The 8,827-nt window shown below is 53.2% G+C and overlaps 1 long non-coding RNA gene across 1 annotated transcript; it reads left to right on the top strand.

Moving 5' to 3' along the window:
• The first annotated feature begins 7,105 nt into the window (after positions 1 to 7,105).
• On the top strand, positions 7,106 to 8,583 carry LOC147608365 (uncharacterized). The gene is made up of 2 exons (XR_015264519.1): positions 7,106 to 7,666; positions 7,818 to 8,583. It is a non-coding gene; the product is annotated as an uncharacterized LOC147608365 (long non-coding RNA).
• The last annotated feature ends 244 nt before the right edge of the window (positions 8,584 to 8,827 follow it).

The following is an 8,827-nucleotide window of genomic DNA, read 5'->3' as shown; positions in this document are numbered from 1 at the left end:
CTCCAGTCTGTCTCCTCCCTCTTTGGGGATCAAGTGGATCAACCCCTCTGCCATGCTGTCCGGCATGACTCCCGACTCCATAATCTCCTGGAATGCCAATTTGAATCCCCTATGTAAGAGGCCCCAGTACCTCTGGAAGAAAGCCACCGAGAGACCGTCCTCTCCTGGGCATTTGCCCCGAGGTAATGCCTGAAGAGCCTCCTCCAGTTTTGTATCCGAGAAGGGGGAGAGAAGGGAGTGCTGCAAATGGGCCGGCACAACCGGTCTCGTGAAGCTCCAGACTGCCTCCCGAGCCTCTCTCACCCTGTCATCTGCTGGCTCAGCAGAGAGAAGATCCCTGTAAAAATCTGTGGCTATAGCCCGAACCCTGGGGGGATCCACCACAACCTGGCCATCAGCCTGCCGAAGACGCCTGAGACCCTCTCGTCTGAAGCGAGGCCCTGTCGCCTCAAAGAAATCTCGAGTCACTCTGTCTCCAGCCTGTGTCCAAAAAGAAGCCCGAGCATGGAATCGGAACTCCACCCTCCTCTCCTCGATGGATCTGATCTCAGTGCGAGCTGACTCCATCTGCTCTGAGATCCAAGGGCTCGTAGGATCCCACTCCTGGAGTCTTTGGAGGGACGCTAGACTCCTCCGTAGGCTCCTCTCCTGCTCTCTGAAGGCCTCCAGCCGGTCCAAGGCAGCCTGTCTGAGCATCTGACTGATCTCCTGCAAGCCACTGGCAAGATCGCTGGCTGTCGATCCTCTCCTGAACTGCAGCTCCTGCCAGACCTGCTCAACTCTGATCGCAATCTCGGGCTCCTCTATGAGACAATCTGGAATCCGGACGCTCTGGCCCTGCTCTCCTCTCGTAGGGTCCTCGATCTGGAGAAGCACTGGAAAGTGGTCTGAAAACGAGGAGCCTGCAAGTATGCCCACAGTGCCACCTCTATCACAAGCCCACTCATCAATGTAAAACCTGTCGATGCGGGAGAGGTTAACTCCTGTGGCCCGTCTATCCGAGCGCGAGAAAGATAGACTCCCCTGCAACCTGCCAAACTCCGGGAGAGTCCACGGATCCTGGCCTCTCACCTGCAGCACTAGTTCCTCCCAGGCAGCGAGCTCCGGCCCATGAATGGTCTCCTGGCTGCCCTCCATCCTGTCCTCTGCATCCTCCAGCATGTTGCAATCCCCTCCGAGGCACCAGTGGTCTGCCAAGGGGAGGGACTGCCTAATCGTGCTCCAGAACTCGGCTCTCCCGGTCACCCCATTAGGGGCGTAGAAGTTGAGGAAGCCAATGCGGTCTTCCCCAACCCGAAGGATGATCCACTGCGCTCGACCCTGGACCAGAGTGCCAGAGTCCACAACCTCGGATAGAAGCTGCTCGCTGACTGAGATGCATACTCCACCCTGGTTCCCCTGGGAGCCATATGCCGGTGACCAAAAAGTGTGACTCCTGCCTGGCAAGATCTTCCCGCAGGTGCGGATACGCCCGGCAGAAAGGTGGTGCTCCTGGATGAAAAGGATATCTATGGGTCCTCCAACGAGAGCCCTCTGGATCTCCTGGCGAAGTCTGCCCCGACCAATGTAGCAGCGATGTCCACCGAGACCCTGGATGTTCCATGAGAGGATCCTCATGGATGAGCTATGGCAAGTGAAGCAACCTCCACTGGCTCACCCCTCTCAGCCGGCCCGGATGATCTGCCCTCCACTCTGTGAGTCTTGGGCGCCGGCTTGGAGGGAGAATAGTCACTGTTTGTCCGGGTGCGGAGTCTCTCCAAAAAGAGGGTGACCTGTCTCTGTGTCCAGCCCCACTCCGCCTTCGCCCTGTCCAGGGCATAGGCGTGAGACCAATCCTCTGCATATATGTATCTAAAGGTAGGCTGCACCCTCGGGGTGGCATGGAGCAGAATCAGAAGCACCGCCTCAACTGAGGTGTGGACCGGATCCGCCCGCCAGTCTCCTATACCAAACAAGCTCATGCGGGCTGAGTGTAATCGAGTCTGCAATAGGTCCGTGAGCCCCAAGTCACTGAAGTGGTGAGAAAACTCCAGTATCTGATCACGCAAAACTTCCTCTACAGAGTTGCAATCCCATGCTGTGTCTGGGGCAACACTGAGAGGAAAGGAGAAAGCCACCATGCTGCTCACCACTGAAGGAGAACGAGAGGGATGGCACACCACGCAAACTCGCAAGGGCGCGACCAGTGTCTCGAACGGGCCAGCATCTAGCTGGAGGCACCTGAAAAAACCGTAATCCACTGGTAGCCCCATCACTCGCGGGGGCCCCCCAGGGGAGGCTGGAGAGAACTCTGTGGCGGGCGAAGCAAGGATCGCCATCTCCACCGGCCCGGAGTGGCGGTGGAACAGCCGCTGGACTGAACTCTGGCCTACCCAGCTGCGCTGCCCCGGGGCAGTGGGTGGTCTGGCGAAGTATCTTGGAGAGGCCGAGGGAGGGATGGGGGCTCGCGGCGAGGAGGGGGGAGAGCGAGGAGAGGATGGAGAGGCATCTACCAGAGGATAGGTGTCAGGGGGGGCCGCCGGGCGAGGCGGGAGGGGGGGGGTTGGGGGGGGAGAGGTGGGGGTGGAAGGAGTGCTCTCCGGGTGAGGGGAAGGGGAGCCGGGGGTCGCAGAGTGTGGCCCGGGATCCTCAGGAATCTGCTCCAAGGAGGGGGCGGGGCCCCCCGCGGGGGGAGTCGGGAGCGGGGTCTCCACGTGGGAGGCTCCACCAGCGGCCTCAACGGGCACTGAGTCTGAATCCTCGTCCATCGGGGTGGGACCTGCTGGCCGCCTATCCCTGACTGGAGCATAAGTGCGGGTAGGTGCCTGTACGCCAACCGGAGTCGCCTGTCCGCCAGCCTGTGCTGCCTGCTGGCGTCTGCGACGGTCCCTGCGGGCCGGGCGTTTCCGCCGGCGAACCTCCTCCCATCCGCCAGCCTCCTGGGTCTGCGTGGCATCCTCCACCCGGGCCTGCTCGTCAGATGATGGCGCCTGCTGTGGCGAGCCAGGGATGTCCGGTCTCTGAGGTGGATGGCCACCCCTCGGGTCTCCTGCAGGGGGTCCAGAGGCGGCATAGCGTGAAGGATGAACCCCCTTGCGGGGACAGGCGCGTGCGAGATGGCCCATCTCCCGACATGTGTAGCACTGGCCGGGGAGGCCCGAATACTCCACGCGCTGTATCAGATGTCCTCCAGAAAGACAAGGGAGAAGGATCGTCTTTGGGAGGGACTCCGGTGACAGAACCACAACTCGAATGGCCGGGAGTCCTGGTGCCCGAGCAATCACTGAAGCCGCTGTCTGAGGCGTCTCCACCACCTGCCCGAACGCCTTGCCAATGGATGACAAGAGGGGCAAGTACTCCCTACGGAGTCCAGGAAAGCAGATAGTGACGGGGAAACCTGTCGCGCCTGCTCTAGCGGGTTAAGAAGCGGGGTCGAAACCATGAGTCCATCGCGCCAGGAACGCCCGGGATGAGCGGAGGGCAATGGGGCTCCGAGCCAGCACCATCTGAGCTGCCTGTGGGGACTCGAAATCCACCTGGTAGTAGCCACGTCCCAAAAAATCTACGCTGACGATCTTGGCGGGCACGCCAACAAGGCTGCCTTGCAGAAGGTCGCGAAGCTCTCTCCGCATCGGACGGCTACCCACCAAGGAGGAGGCCTCAAGAGCGGATACTGTGGAAACAAACAACTGAAGATCTTCAGCTGTGAACTCCAGACGGAGACCGGAATCGGCAGGGGTAGTCGAAGCGGCTTCCATGGAGTCCTCCAGAGGGAAAAAGGCCAGAAACCGGGGTCACCAACGGGAGGGACACAGCCCTGCGAGGAAAAAAGAGAGGCGGAGGGCTACAGGATAGCGGGGGCGGAGCGGCGGGGGGGGGGGGGGGGGGGGGGGGGGGGGGGGAGGGGGGAGCTGAGGCGGGGGGGAGCTAGCGGTGGGCGGAGGGGCGAGACGGAAAGGGAGGAGAGGGAGAAGGCGGAGGGGAAGAGACGCGCAGCGGAGGAGAAGGCGGAGGGGGGAGAGGTGGCGGGGGAGAGAAGAGAGGCGGAGGAGAAGGAGGCGAAGGGGGTAAAGAGGCGGGGGAAGAGATGACGGGGGAAGGAAGCAAGCGGAGGGGGGAAAGGCGGCAGCGTGGAAGGAGGCGGAGGAAGAGAAGGCGGGGGGAAAGAAGGCGGGGGAGGAAACGAGGAGGCGGGGGAGTGATGGCGGGGGAGGATGCGAGGCAGAAGGCGGGGGAGAGATGGCGAGGAAGGGCGCAATGAAGGAGGCGGGGGAGAGGACGGAGGAGAAAGCGGTGGACTGGCGGGGGGGAGAGGGGGGCGCAACGGCGAGAAGCAGCGGGGGGGGGAGAGGCGGAGCTCGCAGGCGAGGTCGTCAGTCTGTTTCAGCAGGTCCTTCCCAATACGTAACCGCCCTAAAGAGAAATATTCAATACATAGTTTCACGGGCATCCATTGCCAAATCCTCCATGCCAATGCATATGAAATTCAGCATTTAGAAAACAATGGTATGTCGATGTAGATCACCAAGGAGCTGCCTTGATGCCCGGCCCGACTTCAGTGCCCATATTCTCTACCATTGGCTCTATGTTCTACCAAGCAAGGTAGCAACATCTTCAAGAGCACATAGGACAAGAGAAATACTACACAGGGCGGCTAAACAAGGAGTCCTGCCCTTCTACTGAGTAAGTAATGACAACACATTGTCCAATTAGCTTACCAGTCTTCATAGAAGTTGTTGCAAGCGGAAGCCTTCGCGTTGGAAGCTTTAGAAGTGTTGATATCTTCGATTTTCCGCAATCCTTCGCGACAAAAGTCTTCAAGAGGATGAAGGGAACCTTGGGAAAGCTTCCCCTATGGTTCAACTTGAGAAAGGAAGGCTGAAATTAGGGTTTTCAGCAAAAAGACCAGAAATTACAGCAAAAATGAGAGCTGTTTTGCTGAATTTCAGTCATTGGGAGTGAGTAGGAGAGTGATTAGCACTTGGAAACACTCTTGGAAGCTTGGAAAACACCCTAGCAAGTTGGGTATGGCTATGGAGAGCTTGGAAATGGAGAGAAATGGTGGAAAAACAGAGTTTTCAGCCTCCAAAAATCCTCATGAAGAGAAAACACGAATTTCTCTTAATAAGTAAGTGAATTGGGGTCCAATCAGGTGAAGGGACATGGGGAGATGCCCATTTATGAGTAAAAGGGGAGGATCAGGTCCTGGACATTGAGTCTTGTCCGCCTCGGGACTTCAGTGAGTGTGAACTTGGAAGCGGTCATAATTTATAAGTGACTTTTGGGCGCCCAAACTTTAATGAAATGGGAACGCACTCACTTATAAATATTGGCTAAGTCCTAAGGACTATTTGAGCCTAGATTGGGTAATACTTACCACATGTTCACATGCCACACAACCATGTCAGCAGACAGTTTCACACACGGTTCACGGGCGGGTGTCCCCCCCTAGCCCGGAACTACACATAGGTCATGCAGGCATGAAAACAGCATGCAATTTCATTTGCAAGCAAGCACATAAAGATGCTATGCAATGCAGCATTGGCATGAGCAATTTCCGTTCATGAAACCATATAAGACCAGGCGTTTCCAGGCAAGTATATGCAATACCAAACCCAGTGGAAAGCCAATCCTCCAGGCGTTTCTGGGCATGTACACAAAGGCACAAGTCCCAGCGGAAAGCTAAGTCCTCCAGATATTCCGGGCATGATAACATCAAGTCCCAGCGGAATATCATATCCAACTATACAGCATGACACGTGTCAATCACCTGCATAGGCATATTCCATAAGCCATGGACACTAATCCAATATGTACATAGTGTGAAAGCAAGAGTGAACCATTCGGGTGGCCAAATGGTGACAATAGATGCCTCGCGCACGGAGTTCCGTATGGGCAAGGCACACCTAACACCCCAGGTGTCGGTTGCTCCAACACGTGCGTGTGGAAGTGCAAATAATGTGGAGGAATATTTACTAGCACATCCACTCGTGTTATTTATGATGTTGGCCAAGGTACGGGAGGCGACATTGGACCATGTGCAAATGCACCATAGGAGGCGGTTGATGAGATTCGGCGGGAGAACCCACGGATCCTCCTTGGATCACAATGTAGGTCCATGTGAGAACTGGACTGGATTAGACTACCAGAAGATGCGGACAACCATGCTGGAGGATGAGAAACAGCGCATAGAGAATGCACTAGAGCCAATAAGATCATCTTGGAAGAAGCATGGTGGTAGTATCATTTCAGATGGATGGAGTGATGTGCGGAGAAGACATATCATCAACATCCTTGTTTCTAGTTGCATGGGCACGTATTTCTTGCGTGCAGTGGATGCAGGCAGGGCAGGGGAGGGGATCACTTCAGCATTTATCTTCCAGTACATCAGGCAGGCTATTATCGATATTGGCCCAGAGAATGTGGTCCAGGTCATTACGGAGAATGCGTCCAACTCCAAGAGCATGGGAGAGATGATTGAGGCAGAGTTCCCATCTATTGTGTGGACTCCATGTGCTGCACACTGCTTGGACTGCATGATGGAGAACATAGAGAAGCTGCGATGGGTGAAGCCGGTTGTGGATGAGGCCGTACGCATCACTACCTTCTTCAAGAAGAAACACTAGGCATTATCTATCTTCCGATCCCACTCACACTTGGACATGGTGCGGTCATTCAAGACCCAATTTGCCTATATGTATTTTGTGCTTAGCAGGCTACATGAAGTACAGGATGCACTTCAAGCCTCAGTGGTATCACCAGCATGAAGGGAGATGCGTGATTCAACTAACGAGCCCACTCGATACATCCAACGCAAAGTGTTGGATGAGTCCTTTTGGTTTGATATTGAGAGCTTAGCAAAGCTTCTCGCCCTTGTATGTCTTCATCCGATTCAGCAACATGGAGGGCTCTACATTGGGCTCCTCTATCATCATTTTCATCGAATGAGAGAGATGGTGTTATTAGTCACCTCGTCGACTATCGCTCCTACAGGTATATCTAATATCTATTATGTAATATGGTTACATGTTGTAATTTTGGTTATATGATGTACTTACTATTGGATATCTATTTTGAAATTTGGAATGTCAGACGTGGCGAGGTGATGGCCATTGTTCACTCGTGATGGACTTTCATGCGTCGTCCCATTCATGGGATTGCAGCATTACTCCATCCGATGTTCAAGAAGGTCGAGCTCCAAACAGACACGCATCTCAATTTGCTCAAGGATGCTTATGTGTCTCAAGTGCTTAGCTACGATGACATGGTGACCTTCGATAAGGAGTGGGTCAGCTACCGCAATCGGGTGGGAGTTGCCTTTGGCAAGTTGAGTGCCTCAGCAGTTCAAGGGCAGGCAAAATCACTTACGTGTTGGGACATCCATGGATACCAGGTCAAAACTGTCCAGAAAGTGGCCTTTAGATTGCTATCTCAGGTTTGTAACTTTAAAGTTCTTAGTTTGTACAATGCAGCCAATGTGTAATCTTGTCTTTTGACATTTGCCAGTGCTATGTGGCATGTGCAAAGTTGCTCTGCTAGTGCATGCGAACGGAATTGGAGTGCATAATCTCTTGTGCACACCAAGATCCGTAATCGCTTGAGTACTCAGCAGTTAGAGAGGTTGGTGTTTTGTCGATCCAACCTCTGTCTTTTGCGCACACTCAAGACAGCCACTGGTGTGAAGGAGGTAAATTACTTGCTAACTCGAAATGTTTATTATTAAACTTATATGTGTAACCTCATGAGCATTGAATCTTGAGTCCTAATGAATGCTCATGAGCATTGAGCATTGAGTGTTGACTCTTGATATGTGTTATGTGCCATGTCACATGTGGCAGGTGGATCCCTTTATCTTCGATAGGCTTCTTGCTCATACTAGTGATGCGGAGGCTCAGCTTCAGGAGGACCGGTTGCGAGACGAGCAGGAGGAGATATACCGAGCGCTCCACAAAGAGCTTGAGAGCATAGATCGGAGGGTTACACGTGCTCGATCACGAGCTATGAGCATTGTAGATGCTCATGAAGCTTCTACTAGCAGTCTAGGTGGTCAGGGCTGTCGTGGTGGACGAGGTCGTGCTCAGATAGCTCAACAGCGTAAGTCACATGATGATGATGATGATGATCTCTTAGATGAGGGGCCCATGGATAGGAGTAACGCCATTTCTACAGCGCCGGTGGTCAGAGAGCTTGACTATGACTCAGATGGCAACATGTTGACGGATGGAGATGTTTCTTTAGAGTCGTCATCTGGTTTAGATGAGTAGCTAGTTGCTATTATAGTTTATAGTTACTATTTTTTTTTGGGTGACTAGTCTAGACTTTGCTTTGTTTGTCAGGCCCAGCCTCTTAGTTTGAGGGACTCAGGTGCCTAGCCTCTAGGAATCAGAATTGAGATCATATTATCTGTAGTATCATGTATGACATATGTCTATAGTCTTATGATTTCGGATTTATGATTTATCCATGATCCATCTCACTTTCATTTATGTTCGTTGTTTAATTATTTTATTTGATATTTGCATTTGTCATTGTCACTTGTGACTTGTAAGTTGTAAGTTGTGCAAAATTGAAATTAAAGGTTGTATAGTATTAGTAAGTGCTTTAATGTTCATGATGAATCTTCAAACTTCATATTTCAAAAGTTTATAAGTAAACTATAAATTGTGTACATGTATATCAGGGGCAACATTCACTACATTTGGAATCTTTTCAGTACGTTTTTCAAACGTACTAAACGTATCGTTCACTACGTTTGGAACCACCTTGGTAGCAACATAGCCACATGGCACATCTGGAGAGCTCGATGCAGCGAAGCCATCAAAGGCACCCACACTCTATCTGCAAAGTC

This window comes from Cibotium barometz, chromosome 53 (genome assembly GCF_041138505.1).
Source record: "Cibotium barometz isolate CiBa-2024 chromosome 53, ASM4113850v1, whole genome shotgun sequence".
NCBI classification, from domain to species: domain Eukaryota; kingdom Viridiplantae; phylum Streptophyta; class Polypodiopsida; order Cyatheales; family Cibotiaceae; genus Cibotium; species Cibotium barometz.
This window is presented reverse-complemented; position numbering and strand designations above follow the sequence as displayed.